We start from the raw sequence: 18,491 nt of genomic DNA, 5'->3' as shown, positions 1-18,491 counted from the left end.
ATAAATGGATCTTAATTTTAAATTTAATACTAAACAGAAACAATAAACTTGCGGAGAAGATGATATACCGAAAACAAAAGGTGCAAAGGTTTTTGTACACCATATCCGGATTTCGACAAATAATGTCTCTTCAGTGATGTTAGGAATCGAAAAGGTATTTGGAAAGCCCAACAATTTACTTCAATTTAGGATAGACTCTTGAATTTTGAGGAGTCAAAATAGGATGAACGGATCATATAAACCCTAAGGCAAATATAATACAAGCCCAAACGAAAAAATATAAACAAGTCTAAATTGAAAACAACGTTCAAACCTATGATTGCATTGGATAAAAACCGCAATTTTTATACGTGTGCATGCAAAACAAATTTCTTGTTAGAGGGGTCTAAATACAGCACAAACAACATTTCCAAAAGACCAAAATAGTGAAAAAGTATATTTTAACAAAACGCATTTGACTAACAGGTCGAACAACAAATGTTCTTAAACCCTGCTGACTGCCATTGGCGATTGCCAAATAAACGGATATATATATGTATGTAAAGTCGCCAACACTGACCACTCTTTCAGCAGCACAGTAACAAAGCAGCGATACAACATCTATGTTACATCTAATTGCAAAACGGAAAATAGTATTTATATTCTTACATGTGGAACTTGCAAGCTGCATTATGTTGGTGAAACAGAAACGAAATTCAACATCAGACTTAACAATCACCGGTTTTTTTATACAAAAGGAAGAAACTCTCCAATTACGAGACACCTCTTAAGAACAGGGCATACTTTTGAAAATATCACCTTTCAAATAATTGAGGTAAACCAAAATTGGGACTCCCAAAGGAGAAAACAGAGAGAAAGATTCTAGATGCATCAGCTACGTACTCTTGAACCTGATGGATTTAATGAGAGAGATGAAAACAGTTCTACCCAAAACCAAAGGAATAAATCCTGAACTTCATTCTATTTAACTAAAACAACTATTTGTTTTGATTTAAGAATTGCTATGTACAATAAGCGGCAAAAATATTTTTCTAGACATTTAACATTGAGCTGCAAAAATTTCTTTACAGCCTCTAACTTTTACCTGGTTGGCTGCACGCGCCTGATGAAGCTAATTTGTTTAGCGAAATATTGCGAGAATAATATAAAATATAACAACTAATTTTATAACACTCATTAGTGTGTTAAAGTTACATTCTTAGGCACTCATATATATATATATATTATATATAAGAAACTTTGAGGCTTGGTGGGTTTTTAATATGGTAAGAGTAGATTTGTGTCCGTCTTTCATTTTAAGATAATACAAGTCAGCGACCTTTGTATTTTGATTCTTGGGACGTCGACCTAAATCGTATCATTATCAGGTTAAATGTTAATTTGTTTATGGTAAGATGTGAGATAAAATTTTCTTCTATACTTTTTAGCTCACCTGACTCCAAGAGTCGATTTGACTGTCATCAGTTATCGCTCGTTAACATGTTGCATTTCATCATCTATACTACTAAAATAACGAGGTCCAATTTGTTAGCCGGCATGATGAAATCAAAGAATTCAACCGTATATATATAACTAATATAGGACAATGGACAGGTGTTGATTAAAACTTACACCATTCCAGGCCCTTTTGTTTTCCACATAATTAATATTACCAAGGATTTGTATAGTAAGACTATATATACAAATCCAAATCCTTGATATTACCAATAATTAACAAGTTCCGGGTCGAATCCGATACCGATACCAATAGTATATGTCACCTGTTACCTGTTACCTAATCTGTACGTTCCGCCTCTGTCAGGCGCACCACCAAATGGTGTATTTGGAATTTGCTATATACACGGGTCATAATCACACATATACTTCGTCATTATACAGGGATTGACACTACTAAATTCAACAATTGTCACATGTAGTTTCCGGTTGTAGTAAAAAAAACCAGGACGGGATCAAACAGAAAGATTTTGAAAGCAGAGAAAACTGTGCACCTTATAATCAGCATGACTTTATCAGATGACAATACGACTACTAAAAGTCCAGGCTGAAAATAAGGCTTAGGTGCTTTAATTCAGTCACAGACCCGCATGGTCGCGGATTTGTTCTAGTATGTTTAAAAACTACCGAGACAGTTTTTGAAATAAACTTGCAATCGTATGGTGCGCGCAAATCCGTGCTTTTTGTTAAATACTTCTTAATTGGATAGTTTAATAAATGAAAACATTGTTATCCAAATTGTGTCAAGAATATCAAATCGTGGCTATCTGGACATGTTCCCGTCCGTCAGTCAGACCCTTACTAGTGGGGGTCGTTTTGTTGTGTGGATTATATAAATATATGCTCAGTTAATGCAAGGTATATTTAAGATAGCATCCAATATTTCCATGTTGAAGAAACCAATCAACAACTTTTTTAATGGGACCTTTTTGCGGGGAAATATTTATGGAACTCGGGTGCTAAATACACCAGTGTTTTCCATGCAATGGTAGCTACAATTTCTTCCCCCTCTATGATATATTGTAAAATGCTCAGTATGATCATAGATGTAATACCCGTATATCTATTTTATAATCAACGGTTTGAAATTCGTCAAAAGGTGTACTTTGTTAAGAGGGTTTGTGTCTGGAAATTACAGTGCCATATCCTCAGATTCATCAGGTAACGACAATTTGATTTTCGGAGGGGAGGAGGATTCAGAAATAAATATTCCGACCTGGTAAGAACTGGGAAAATCTTGCTCATGAATGAATATTCTGACTCCCACCATTTTTACCCCTTTCCAGAAAAAAATGTAATAATTTTTTTCACGTTTTCTTTACTTTGGTGGAGTTTTACAATAACATTTTCCTGTGTAAATATTTGTAATTAATAAACATCAAATACTTTCAGAAATGAATTAATACCGCTAGAAACAAAACAAGATTTGGAACGGCGTGCAAAAGAATATATTAAAGCGCTTTCTTTAACAATAAATATTATGATTACAAGAAAATATTCCCGCAGTCCCGATACCAATTTATCTATGAAATTGAAATCCAATTCTTATGGCAGGCCACAAATGTCAGAACATTGACAAAATCAGGCTTGCCGAAGATATGTATTTAGTTAAAATTGATACGATATCTGACAAACAAACATTCTTAGACTCTAAAATCGTAGATAAATTACTATAAATTCTACAAAAACACGTTTTCTCAAGAGGCTTCGTGACAGGAGAGGGCAAAAACCATGCCACAACCAAATCTCAGCTTCTTAGATTAATAGAAAAGATTGCAACATAATCGTATAATTTGATGCAAAAATGAATAAGATCATATTAAATGCAACAAACTATCTCTGGGGTTCGTGTTTTCTTGAACAGAATGTTGATTGATTTGAGGTAATCTAAAGCGGTTCGGGCGGACATTTTTTTTATTTTGACATACTTTTTGTATACGAGTGCTTTTTATTTATATCTTTCATATAAAAGTTGTTCGCCTTCTATTACTAAGGGAGCTACAATTAATCTTTTTGTCTGTGCTATATTTCCTCTTTGCCAAGTATTTTTCAAACAAAACAAACAAAAGTCAGATTATCTATTTAAGATTAAAGGATACAAAAATCATAAATTTTACTCTTGGGTTTTATCAATATTACTTTTTCACTTCATTGATTCTTGGGAAATCTTGGCAGACAAGCAATCTTAAAAACTATAGACCTTCTCTTATAATATTAAATTGATCCTCTCCTTGTTTTGCTCGCTTAAAAACTGTATGAGGGATAGAGCTCGTAGTTCCAATATAATAAAAAATGATGTTTGAAGCATATAAACATTGTAAGTATCTTTAGTTGTACGAATATAAGCAGATGTGGTGCACATCCCAACGAGACAGCACTCTTTCAACACAATAGAACCAGAAACTGACATCCCGATTTCAAATCTTTCATTGCTGGATTTTTTCTTTTGTTTTTATCAAATATCATATTTATAAATTAATTATATTAAAATACACAAACAACGATACAGCTGTATTCGTGGTTGATGTCATCACTCACCACATGTCCACCTTGCGGACATATACATAATCCCTTTAATGTGATTACTAGGAATCTGGACCGCCTTAGCAGTGGTCAGTGTAACGACCAGACATGGTTAGGACGAAGATGCACAGTACAATTAGTATCTCTTAGTGTCGTATTTCTGATAGACATGAAAAGGGAGCTATTGTAACTGATCAACCAGAAACTTTTAATAATTCAAGGATCTGCATTACATCTATTCTAAAGACCAATGGCAGACATAAATGTCATTTGATATTACTTTTATTTGTACATTCGCTTTAATCTATAATCCTCACATTAATGTAGTCAATCATCTTTATAATTGCTTAATTGAAGGTGAAATGATAATTAATACAATTAATTGATAGCATATTTTGTGGTCTGTCGGGTTTCAACAACAAACAGAAATAAGAACGATGTATGTTTGAGAAAAGAAAACTATTTCTTTGTGGTGTTGTGACCTATTTAACACTTTTCCAAAGAAACAGTATTTCTGGATATTATTTTACCTTTTTTAATTTGAGACATTCATGGTTTAATGAAACAAACATTTTTGAAGACTAATTTTTCTTTCAGTCCTTCTTCTCAATTATAATGAAATGGAAACTATTATTTCTAGATGAATTTTAATACCTGTCATAAATTTTGATAAAATCATATTTTCATATAGCGTTTCGGAATACCGCTTTCATCCGTCTCCGTTCAGACTCCGTGTGTTAGAAAACAAAAGAAAGTGCATCACAATGCACTCTGGCATAGAAGTTTTCATTGACATAACGACTTGCTGTCTTGTCTTTAACACATGTATATCATATCACTTTATACTATTTCATGACAGCCCAGCCTTTTTTGTAACATTTTTGTTTTATCATTGTCATGTAGGGTCACAAATATGAAATCTGCACTTCACCTTGCACAAAAACGCAACTCTTCGATGTGACCGGCGGAGATATTTACTCTCGTATCTTAACATCTATGAACATAATGCGTTATGAGATCTGAATTGTGTGTGTGATTTTTAAATGCTCTTTATCATTCCAAAATCTATTAAACGACACTGTTGAAATTTGGTAAAATAATATTTCTATATGACACAAAAATTATATCTGTCACGCTAAGCAATTGTCAAAACCCTGTCGCCCGTTCCTACATTGTTAACTAAAATTGAAGAATGTATGCATAGGAGACGGTCTTTACCAGTCACTGTTAATTCTGTTTGCATTGTTGAGTGAAAGTTTTTTGGTTGTGTGTTTTTTTTTTGCATCAAAAGCTGTCTGGATTGCAGCGTGGTTTTTGTCAACGATTACTTTTTGTTTCCTTCTTTTTTAATCATAAAAAAAATATCAAGTTTGTTTGATTAATTAAATTTGTAGATAGATTTAAGTTAGCCGTTTATTAAATTGTCTGCATGGTATACTTACTTACTTACTTACTTATCCTCTTCATCCCAAATGGGACATAAGGCATAGTATAGTTAATTTGTTATTATAGTTGCTTAATCTGCATGACAACTATATAATCTATAGGAAGTACTGTAAATATCGAATTTGAGACATCTTCTTGTATTTTATTTCGGCATTCTGGTCGCATTGTAGCGCATTTTCCATGTATAATCCTGACAAATATAAGAATTTTGCGCAATGCATGTAGCTTTAAAACAAACTATATGATATATACTTTATATATCTATTTTGCGGGGGGGGGGCGTGATATAAACTACGTTTTAACATCAGTGGATCCTCTTGACCTTTGCTGTGTGATTAATTGATGGTTTACTCAACGTCCAGTGGCAAATATTTTATGCATATCCATGACGAGAACAAATGAACAATAAGTGCGATACAGAGATTCTGCAAAGTGCCTCGACCAGGGTGAATTGAGATTTCTACCACCACTGAAAAATCGGGGTATTCTGGATTTTGGGCCGAAGTATATTGCAACTGACCACCACGGATTCCTCAAAGAGGCAAGTGTTCTTTAACATACAGAGAGTGTGTCACTCTCCCTACACTACTAGATGCGTCGGGTTCATAGTCCCCATTTCTTCCGCAGTGTCTGTGTATGTATACATCCCGATGCCATCAAGCGTCAGTTTGAAGACTTTTAATTTCATCAGTTAGAATTTTGCAGTTTGTGTTGTTGTAAAATAAATCCATACGAGGGGATAATTTGGCGTATCAATGTAAAAGCGCAACCACCGATTGAGCTAAGAGTCGGTGGCTTTAGTTTGTAAGAGTTTTGACAATGGATCTTTTCGTCATTAGATTTGAAGCATGTAAGTAAATAAATCGTCGAGAAGTAGGCCAAAAAATTCCCCATACAATTTTTAATTAGCATTAATTTGTTATTTTGGAAAATGTTGCATTTGCCACGTGGAAGGACCAGCAACGTATGCTCTCAAATTAGTACGAAAAGATCTATCTTATTTTAGTCATCTTGTATATTTTGAAATGGACTTTTTCATGGGTAAAAATTCAATCGACCAATAGTACGATGGTGTCAAAAATGTATGGCTTAGTGCTTGTATATTCCTAGAAGAAAATCAGTAACTCATTTTCATTAAAAGAAATTCTTCATTAACAATTCATTTTGAATTATTAATTTTCATCTGTTCATAATATATTATAAAATTTTAAACAGGGTCATGCTTACAAATTAATTTATAGAGTTCTAACATATTTTTTACGGATTTTTACATGACACGAGCTACAAGAGGTATGCAACAAGTAGAAGAGGGGCTGCATGCTTATCCTTCCGGAACACCTGAGCTCATCCCAGATTTTAGTTTAGTTCGTATTGCCCAATATTATTTTTTGTGTAGTGATGTGGACTGTTTGTCTTTTCATTGTTTTTTCTTAGTTGTGGAGTTGTCTGTCTTGTTATGGACTTGTCCGTCTGGTTATGGAGTTGGCCGTCTAGTTATGGAATTGTGTCCGTCTTTTTTCGACTTATAGTGTTTGATTGTCTCTTTATATATTCTTACTTTTTCTTCTAAAAATATCATGTAAAATCGTGTTTAATTGAGGTTACAGAACACATATTTTTTATTTATTAGTTTCCAATTGTTTCTTTTGTTTAGTTGTGTTGAGCCCCTGTCAAGTTGGAATTGTAAATACAATTATGCGCTCTCTGTGTTTGTGTCATCTCTCATGGTAAAGACTAAGACAAATTGTCTTAATATCATTACTTTGCAGGTGGCCGTCAAATATTCTATTTCTTATCTTCTGTCAAACTCATTCACAACTTTTGAGTTAATTTGTTGTAAATCGTTTTTGTTCTAAATACTTTTGTGATATTGGCAGCTGTACGTTTTGCAATCAGCAGTCAATCAATCATTAAAAAAAAACTTTTTATGCATAGAAAAACGAACAAAAGATAACTGACTTACAACTAAGATTATTTTATCTCATCACCATTTCTGCAGCAATCTTAACCAAAACAATTCGTTAGGTTTTGACTATGAAATAGTCATAACATGAAAACATATTAAGTTAAAACAAAGTTGCACAACATCCAGCAAACAATCTCACAAATTTGCTATATTTGCTTTCTGGAACTTATTCTAAGTTTTACTCTACGCCTTGTTTCCGAAATTTACGTTAAGTTGGGATTGTTAATACATTTATGCGTTTTGTATATATGTCAGCTATCATTTCAAAGACAAAGACAAATTGTCTTAATATTATTACTTTGTAGGTGGGCATCAAATCTTCCACAATGCATGCATATATACCTAACATTGTCAAAGTGCATGCAGGTTCCATCATAATCTTGCATATATATAGATCTTATGTTTGTAAGCTAGTCGTCTCTCGTGAGATACAAACGTACAATCATTCCGAATAAATTTTTCGGTGACCTTGCACCTACAATGCGTGACCTTGCACCTACAATGTGGACAGCGAGGTGCTAACCACTACATCAGATCCAATCCCAAAGGACATTTTACTTGGTTATATTCTTACCTTTTCTTTTCACGAAAACGTACTGAGTACATGTCTGCATAACATACCACCTATTTGATGCATGCAGCTCTCTCTCTCTCTCTTTCTTATGGTACCCGGTTCCGGTGTTTGGAGCTCTGAATATTTCATTGTAAGATATACTGTGTTGTTTTGAATATTTCATTGTAATATATTGTGTTGTGCTGAATATTTCATTGTAATATGTTGTATTGTACTAAATATTTCATTGTAATAAATTGTGTTGTTCTGCAGAATATTTTATTGTAATATATAATGTAGTTCTGAATATCTATTGTATTACAATGTCTTGTATTTTTATAAATATGTCATTGCAATATCTTGTATTTTTATAGATATTTCATTGTAATATCTTGTATTTTTATAAGTATTTCTTTCATTGTAATATATTGTGTTATTATAAATATTTCATTGTGATATCTTGTGTTTGCATCGCGTTTAAAACCCTTTTGAAGTTCCCCAGTTAAGTACGATACATGCAAGCCCAGACTAACATTTGTTACATCTTCAGCAGTAAAGATTTGTTAACTTTAGGACATTTAAAAACCAAATACTGAAGCACATATTTATAAAATACGAGTAAGAAAACAGAAATATCAAACTTTGTACGACTTTTTTTCACATTCTCACAAATGGACCATTTTAAATAGTACACATATAAATTCACCACCTACCGCAGAAACTAGTCAAAATCAAAATGACTTAGTGTTTATCCGCTTCAAAATGTCCAGTGGCCAATATTACAGTGAAATGTTGATGTTATGAATTTAAACTGGTTAAGAACAGCAATTAAAGCGCTTTGGGTCTTGTCAAGGGCGTGTGGGGATTTTGTGTCAAGAAAAGATAAACCATATCCTTTATATGCCATTTATAATTGCATTTAGGCCTTACAATATCCTTGGGGATATCCTTGAAAGTCTGGATGGGGTTTATAGAATAGAGAATCGTGGGCATAAAAAAAATAGAGGAAAGAAAAATTAGATCCCAAATTAAGAGTAGGCAATAATTGGTTGCTGAAATATAAAGGAATAGAGGAAAATGGTCAAAATGAAGAATAGAGAAAAAGTTAAAAAATACAAAAATGAAACCTCCTCATACATCGATACTAGAATGGCATATACCTAATTTTCATTGGTTTGTTTTCAGTTGATATTGGATAAACTTAAAATATCTAGACAGACGAGTAAACATTGGAACAACGCATGACTATACATGTCGAGCTTAAAATGACTAAAAGCAAGGTTAAAGGGCATTTCAAAATTCATCTGTGAAATCATAATATGAATCTTAATGATATAATTTGCTTTATGAATAAATATGAATTAATATTAATATCCGTGTATGTATAAGGACATTTTAATTTTATTTCTTGAGTGATTCATGATATAGCACGCTACCATTCATTGACCAAAAAAATTGACTATTTCATTAATTACATCAAGATAATCACTCACTCTCGCGTAAAATTATTTTATTTGCATATTTAATAATCAGCTGTGTAACCTCTCCAGGGGAAACGACCTCTATCTTTTCATCTGATAACGATCCTGATGTAACTTGATAATATTTTTCATAAAGTACAAAATTTTCTTCAATACATAAGAAACCCTAATTTTCCTGCGATGATAATGAAAAACTTCAATTTTATTACAAATAGTTTCAGTACAATGTTGGTTCCAAAGATTTTGCTAAAGCAAGCAATAGAAATGGTTTGTTGTTGATTTTTCGTCTCCTATTGCTGGTATTTTTATTTCTGTTCTGTCTTGTCCTGTTTATGATATCTATCGTTGTTGTTTTGTCCTTTCCTGTTAGTGATATGTTTGATGTTTTGTCTTGTCCAGATGGGTTCCGAATCATTTAAAGACATATGAACAGAACATCACTAACTGGTCTTATGGCATTACCCATAAAAAAACAGCTGAAAAATCATGGTGTAGGTAGAGCATCACGATTTATTCCGCCTAACATACACACAAACAAACAAACTCGGATCTCTAATTATTGTCTTCTCGTTCAACAGCCTCATACTGACAATAACCAAAGTAGTTGTACAGATGATGAACAGCAATAAAAGCGATGTTCCTATGACGTATTTGTCATTTCTCGTTGACATATTTAATCAGGTCATTTTCTCTGTATATCCATACCAGCTCCCTTTTACGAATCAATATCAACACGATTGAAAACCCGGTATAGTATAAATGAATAACTTCTATTATATGGGAATGTTTTAGAAAAGTAATGGAGCTTTTATCTTCATTCCGAGACTATATATTACAACTTTCCTGAAAGGTCTATACCTGGACAAGGGTCCTACTTAGCAATCTGTAAAATGGATCTCAGACCTACAAATAGCGTGAAATTCTCTTGATGTATTTGTTGATTTTTTTTTTGCATGTCGTACAATCAAACGGTGACCAATCCACTGATATTCACCAGGACGGTCAAGTCTTTGTTTTAAAAGTTTACGAAATTTCCACATCCTCCTATTTAAAAAGTTAGTGATACATTTATGTACTAAATAAACAAAATCATGAATGTTTAAAGTGGTACTCAAAGTCAAGGTTACACAAGAGTAACATTATAATGTCAACTTATCAACATGAGACTAGTTTGTTTTTATATTTAGCCGGCTTTGAGTGATACTGTTACACACAGTATGGCTGTTAAGTTTTTCCATCATTTAATGTTATTAAACCCACAATACATTAGTGCGTCGATTCTTAGAGAATTGGAATTTAAAGAATCGATGGGTAATATACTTTTGATAATAGCTTCTCAAAAATTTGCTATATATAAAAATAAGAAGATGTGGTATAATTGCTAATGAGACAACTTTGCCAGAGACCAAATGGCTGACAAAGAAGTTAGCAACTATAGATAACCGCGCGGCCTTCGACAATCAACAAAACTCATACCGCATAGCAAGCTATAAACGGCCCCGATATGACAAATGTAAAACAATTCAAACTTAAAAGTTAACGGCCTGATTTATGTACAATAAACGAAAAACAAATATGATAGACAGGAACAAATGACGACCATTGAATTACAGGCTCCTGACTTGGCACAGGCACATACAGAATGTGGCGGGGTTAAATATGTTTGCGGGCGCCCAACCCTCCCCCTTTATGAATACATCTTGCCACTTTTGGACTCTTGACTAATTATCGTAAAATTTCTTTATCATGAAGAGAGCATGACAACCTATATACTAATTCAGACCTTAAAAATTCCGTGACGCTCTGCTGCTTCGGACTCAAAAACGGCCATAACATTTCACAGAATGTTGGCTGTAATACATATAATTCACTGGCAGTCATTGATGCTTCGTGTACATCCAAGACTTTCAAAGGTCCAAATTGTGAGATCGCTCCAGCTTTTCGAAAACATGAAATATCAAATGCACTACGTATATTAGAAAAGGTCTATGTCCATATATAATTGCTAGTTTTGGAAAATCACGTCAAACGCCTTAACTAATGGCACTAAAGGGAAAGGATATAGTAGAGGTATGGGTAGGACTTGGATTACAGTTCCGATAGCAAGTGACCATGACGGTGAGGATTGCATTAGTAATTATAAATAGTATGATGATGAGGCACGATCATATCAAGCAACTTAAAATGTCGAGACAATGCATTCAACAAACGATATAAAATAATAACACTCTATAGCCATCAACAATACCAGTATGGGTTTTGCTCATTGTTGAAGGCCGTACGGTGACCTATAGTTGTTAATTTCTGTGCCATTTGGTGTCTTGAGGAGAGATGTCTCGTTGGCAATTATACCACATCTTCTTTTTTTTCAGGTTAATAATTTGGTACGTCAGACGCGTGTTTCGTCTACATATAAGACTCATCAGAGACGGTCGAATGAAAACAGTTGCAAAGCAAATTATAAATATTTAGTTTCATTACAATGCATGTATGACTATAACGATAGTCACCTTGTAATGATGGAATAACCATGGGTAATTATTCTTGTAATGATGTTACAGCAAAGGTGGCAAACAACGGGCAACTAACCCCAAACTTATGTGAACAACGGGCAACTCACCCCAAACTTATGTGAAAAACGGCAACTCACCCCAAACTTATGTGAACAACGGGCAACTAACCCCAAACTTATGTGAAAAAATGAACAGCTACTTATTTGCTGCCATATGATAATGAAATAACTACAGGCAAACAACCTCAAAATGATGTAGGAAATGGGCAAATTTGTTTGCAATCTTATTTGATTGGACAAATATGCATGAAGATCATAATGATGGGTAACAACAAGTCGTCGATCTTATGATGGTGGGATAACAACTTACCTTTAACTAATCCCATAAGAATGTAAAACAATTGGACGACCCTGCATATTATAGTCTCGTAATGGTAAAATAAAAAAGTAACCACCGTTTAACCCCGCCAAATGTCCATGTCTGTCCGGAACCACGTCAGTGGTTGTCTTTTTTCATATCTAAATATGTTTTGTCGTTTTGGGATTAGGGCGTTGATGATTTCGTTCAACGTTGTTTGAAAGTTATAGCACAACTTCATATAAGTATGCATGGTCTTAACGTTGCTATTTTAGAATTGAAATACGGGTCGACGATGAAGTACAAAAATTGAAAAACTATTGAATTGGGTAAATATCATTGGATTTGTATTGCCACGTGAGTTAAGATTAAATTAAAAGAACAGTTAACCATACTTCATAGAACTCAACGCTGATGAAATGTCTGATTTCAAACTGGGTTCAATGGTAAACATGAGGTATAAAAAAAAGAGGCGTAACGTCTTCCGTACGAGGCTGATGTAAGTTTCAATTTTGTTTTTTGTAATGTATAAATGCGCCAACAGTCACGTCCGCCGTATGCATGCTTACTGGGAGAATGTTATGCTCTTTGTATTTGGTTAGCAACTATCCAGTTTTAATCTCTTTGGATGTTAAAGCTATCCCTATATTGGAAAAGGAAATATCCCTTATCCGGCTGGTGTTACTGTAAAATTTTCTTGTCATACATGTATTTGGGAAAGAATACCCACAGATTCGTGATTTGAAAATGAGTTTGATTTGGCAAATTTTGATTATGCAACACGTTAAACCTGTTTTCTTTGCGACAAAAAAAAATCATATAAATTCCAAATAGTTTTATAAAACATGTCACGTCATATTTTGTATTCAAAACGGCTGTCAGTTTTGAAAAAAAACCGCACCAAGTCTGTTTTGAAATTGACTTCACTGAATTTTAAGTTTTAATGCAGATTCTTAAATACAAAAATGAATTTGACGTACTGGCAAACGTGTTTGACAAAAATAGACATGAAACGAAAAAAGTCGACATGATGGAAAAAGATACTATATGCATGAGTAATAATAATAATAGACAATTCTGTTGATCGTCATATATTGCGTGTTTGCTATGTAGTGATGAATATATGTCTCAATCAATCTCCAAGGAGATTAAGATGTCACACGTCCCTTTTTTAGGCCCTCCCTTTCAAAATCCTGGATCCGCACCTGTGGGTCGATCGGATTTGAGGACATGAAATTTTGACTCCCATTAAAGGATGAGAGTGTTTCCGTTAGTTTGAGACATTATGCGTTGCATCCGACTAATAAAAATGGTAGTTGCAATTTTTCGTGGAGAAAGCACGGCACTCTCTTACATTGGGCATTGGATTTGTACATCACGCACAGCCAAACAGATACCAGCCCCTTCAGCATCGGTTTTACTGGTCTGGAGAAGCTGAACTTTCTTTCTTAATCTTTTTGAATTTTGAACGGCTTAGAAAAAGAATCGAACGCTGTCATATCGGACATTAACACTTAATTAAGGCGTTCAGCTGACCCAAAGAAAATTATCAAAATGAACCTTTTTGAAATGTGAGAATCTAGAAAAAAAAGTGTCATGATAGCGGACTTTTTTTAAAACTAAGTTGGTTTATAATCTCACATTTTGAAACAATCGAGACACAAATGAGTTTGGACTTGAAAGCCATAACAGAGTTGGGAATAGTATTTGTATACAATACGATGCACTCTTTATAATTATTTTTTACATTTTTCAGTATGAAACACTGAAAAACATTCTTGATTTTTTTGGTTGAAAAAAAATTGATTACTGGTTGTTTTAAGTGCAGTGGCAAATGTTTCATGCATATGCATTATGACACGAAGCTGACCATATATCAGTAGGTATGATCTTAAGAGAGAGTAAACCAGGATGATAGTAACATATTTTTTGTTGCCACTGTAAAACAAGGACATGTTTGGTAGCCGACCGTGCGAGGGCTTTATAGCCAAGCCAAGATCGTTAAATACACCCGTCATCATGATGTTTGGTAGTCAGAAATTTAGCTTTTACAAAACTTTACTTATCAACATCTCCAAAAAGCAAATTCAACATGAAAAAGTGACATTCTTGTAAAACTTAACGTCCCCAACCGCATGTGACTGCGTATTTATACATCCCGAAAAAATATGCCGGTGTTGCTGTCAAATAAAAAATTCGAGGGAGTCGTATAATTTAACACGTCATCTACACTTGGAGTCGTTTAAGGGGTATAATTTAATTCCTGCTGAATTTTTGACAATATTTCATACAGTCAATAATTAAGTATTTAAATAACAACGGAACATGCGTGTTCGAATTTCTCCATAAAAAGTCCATAAATATAATTTTATTAGTGTTTAATAACTAGAAAAAAAACTATTTTAAATACACAGTTTTGCACATTTGAATAAAAAGGACGTTTTATAATAATAAAGATGCAGAGTCTTGCTAATAAAGACACCAATAATATCTTCAAAAATAATCATCACAATAGGAGTTATATTTCAAAATGTTTATCATTGAATATGAAAGAACTACAATCTGAAGAGACAAAAATCCTTAGAATCATTTTATCTCATTAGCAAAACTGCTGAAGTAAACTGTAGTGAGAAAATTTGTTGCCTTACGATTCGTCTTTAACCGGTCGATTGACAACTCGGGGAGAGAATATGATAATTTTATATATACGATATCCACAATTATTATAAGGAAAGTTTTGACATAGCTCCCACCCACCTTTGAATAATGGTGTTTGGAGGTGTACGTTACCATTGTATGAGAGCATTTCACCCATCAATGTCATTACAAGCTAAAACACGGACTCATAAAATATTAGAAACTGTCTAAGGAAGTCGTGTTTTCACACAAGTATTTGACTAAAATATTGACATATGGGTTGTAATACAGTCCTGGCTATCTTAATCAGCGGATTATAAAACTTCACTTAACTCACTGTCACACAAGGTAAGAATCTTTTAATCAACACTTTAGTGAATATCTTCAGATATAATTAATTTGTGGTAAAGAATCACGCAAATTATTACTGATTAGTTTTCATTTTCGTAACATGTTACTTTGTTATACATGACATAATATTCAGGTTGACTGGTCATCGATTAAAGCGGACCTGGCAGAAAGCATTTCACAGTTGATTGCCTCGTCACATTTTGACAACATGCCCCTCCCCAACCTGTCCGCAATTCATTCAAAACCCACTGCCCATCAATTTTTATACACATCATTGATAAAAGAAATATCTATTAGCACACGATTATTTATGGCTGTTTACAAATTGTCAAAACTGATCACCGAACAATTATAAAAGTAACTTTGCTTAATGGAGCTAGGGAAAGAAGGAACTTAGACTGTGATCAAGTTTAAAAAATGATATGTTTCATTTACAAATTTAATTAGTGCAATCTATATAAATTGACTATTTTGGGAAACTTTATTGTACGTTGCAGTAAAATTTGTATCGTACCTTTGTCTGGACTTATAATTAATTAGCAGGATTTTGTTGTGCTTTTATTCGTCATAATTGTCTGCTATCTTATCAATATTTAAAGCAGATGTATTTTATTTGGGTTTTATAGGAGAGAAGTTATGCATTGGAAAGTAAACTCTACGGTGTGTGTAAACCTATCTATTTGGATAGAAAACACAACACGCAAACACCTTTATCTATTCGTACAATTTTGTGTTCCATATCAATTTGGGGTTACTCATGGTTAACATCGCAATATGTCAAAACTGAATATGTTTTTACGCATTCATGTAACAACATAATTTATATTTTTCTATTTTCTGTCACTGGATAATTTTGTAACTCTAATGTTGATGATTTTGCATTTGAACTGAATAAACATAAGATTATTTTTATTATAATTATAATTATTATTAGTATTATTATTATTTTGTAAGCAGTTTTCGTTTCTTCAGAATTATAGAATTTTCCGTATGTATTTTATGATTCCCGGATGTATAGGTTCCAGTGTTCCTGAGGGAGGTAAATCCAGAAAAGCGCTTCGGATGCACGAAATTTATAAAATTGAATTTAATTTACACAAATTTATCGGGAAAAATAACCATTTTACACTTAAATCTGTTTTGTAAAATATGCAATATTTAGCCTTTGTTGGTCAACTAATTTTGGGGGAAATATGATTCATGCTGCGCCACATGGGAATATATTCTTTTTAAAATTTATTCTTAATTATTCACATATTGCATTATGTTTATAGATTTAGAAATTACAAATTCAGTTATGCAACTTTTAAAATTCTAATTTGCATCGATAGAACTTATTAAATCATTTGCGTCATAACTTTTAAATTACCAATATCATACAAAACGGCCATGGCCAAATCGGCGACGTTATAATGTGCAACCATATTTTGATAAACTGAATATTTGAAAGGTTTTATGTGAACGATATAAAATATTATTAACAAAACGTTGAATGGAATTAAAATTGGGATTATTAAAAGGAACCTTGAATGAAAGTAAAACTAAAATGGACGGAATAAAGTGATCCCATACTACTTTGTCTACGCACTGATTTGATATAAAAAATAACTTCTAGGCATTTTTAACCCAAATTTTAGTTTTCTGTCAATATTGGTCCTTTTAGACAAATGTTAGATATATTTTATAGGAACCAAGTTTACCAATTTTTTGAAATTCTCTTTCAAATCCATTTTATACGTTATATATGCCGTATTAGCCATGGTAAATTGCAAAAGCATATTCTATTCGCATCAGACGCACGTGCCTTTAAAGAGACTCCAACTTAGTCTCCTAAAACTCCCAATAGTGGAAATACTACTTGTAACCATTTTGTTTAAAAACACTGCACTTTAATTTATGATTTATACAAGTACACAATTACTGAATCATGTTACAAACTCCAAAACTTGTCTTGTGATAATTTATAAATACATAATAAAACTGAGGAGTTTAATAAGTAAGAAGTCTTGCGTCATAGTTATTTACATATACGTATACCAAGTTCATAAAACAAATAGTGACGCTATACACTAGTATTTTGCAACCGCTTATTTAGATGAAACGAATATTATGGTTTGCCTAAAACACTACACGAACTACCAACCAGTCAAAGAAATTTAATATAGAAAAATCGAAACAGAATATCTCGTAATTGATCCGGGACGACCATTTGATTTTTTAAGGTTGGGGATGGGGAGTAGAATTTTTTGCGAACGGAATATCAGTGTTTACCCCTTACCTAGGACGGCTAAATTTTTTTGGGTCGTTTTGTAGTTCTTACCAGGCTAGAATATCAATTCCCAAAATCATTCTGCCCTCTACAAAATCATATGGTAGTTCGTTACCAAAAATATTGGATGCAAAAGCAGACTGTACAACCAATCATCTCCCCCAAAACAAGTAAACACACATGTATAAAAATGCACTGGTTTACTTTGGCTAGTTCAAACCATAACTTAAAATATATTTTTATGACGTAATAAATAAAAATAATAATAAAAATAATAATAATAATAATAATAATAATAAATAATTTTCTTGTACTTATGAATGTCAATACAGAAACTACATAAAAGAATGAATAAATCCGCTCTGAGGGTTTCCAAATTTTACATATATATATATACAAGCTGCTGAGCAAATTAGTTGTCTTCATCTTTTGGTGTTTTGCTTTTGATTTTAATCTATAAGAATTAGATTGATGTGTATGCTTGGTGACCGATCATATGTAGACTATAGAGAAGTTTCCACATGCATTTATATATTTGACATCACCAAAGTGGCCAAACCCGTGACCAACCGGGCCATCCAAAAGAAAAACCAATACGTAAATGCTTACTACAGGAATCGGTAACAGGAGTTTCCAGTCCTAAAACGTGTGTAAAAGTATAATCTGACCATAGAACGAATATTTTAGAAGCACCTCATGAATTCATCCCCGATTTATTGGTAGAGTTTGTGTTGCTCAATCTTTAATTTTGTGTGTAAGGATTTTTTGTCGTTGTTTGTCTTTTCGTTGTCATTCTTTTGGTCCATGGTGTTGTTACTTTCTATTTTCTAAATTTACAAATGACTGGTTTAAAAAATCTGCTAAATGTTGTGAAAAATATAACTCTCAAAATTCTATCATT

The 18,491-nt window shown here is 33.0% G+C and overlaps 1 protein-coding gene across 2 annotated transcripts in view; it reads left to right on the top strand.

Moving 5' to 3' along the window:
- Positions 1 to 15,142: 15,142 nt before the first annotated feature.
- The window catches only part of LOC127738872 (homeobox protein Meis1-like), a 66,303-nt gene continuing 62,954 nt past the window's right edge, over positions 15,143 to 18,491 (top strand). For both annotated transcript variants that reach the window (XM_052250327.1, XM_052250326.1), the window contains exon 1: positions 15,143 to 15,318. The gene's annotated coding sequence lies outside the window, so the exon portion shown is untranslated. The remainder of the gene's footprint in view (positions 15,319 to 18,491) is intronic.

This window comes from Mytilus californianus, unplaced genomic scaffold, assembly GCF_021869535.1.
Source record: "Mytilus californianus isolate M0D057914Y unplaced genomic scaffold, xbMytCali1.0.p SCAF_4, whole genome shotgun sequence".
Lineage (NCBI taxonomy): Eukaryota > Metazoa > Mollusca > Bivalvia > Mytilida > Mytilidae > Mytilus > Mytilus californianus.
The sequence above is the reverse complement of the archived record's forward strand: the minus strand, read 5'-3'. Positions and strand labels throughout refer to the sequence as shown.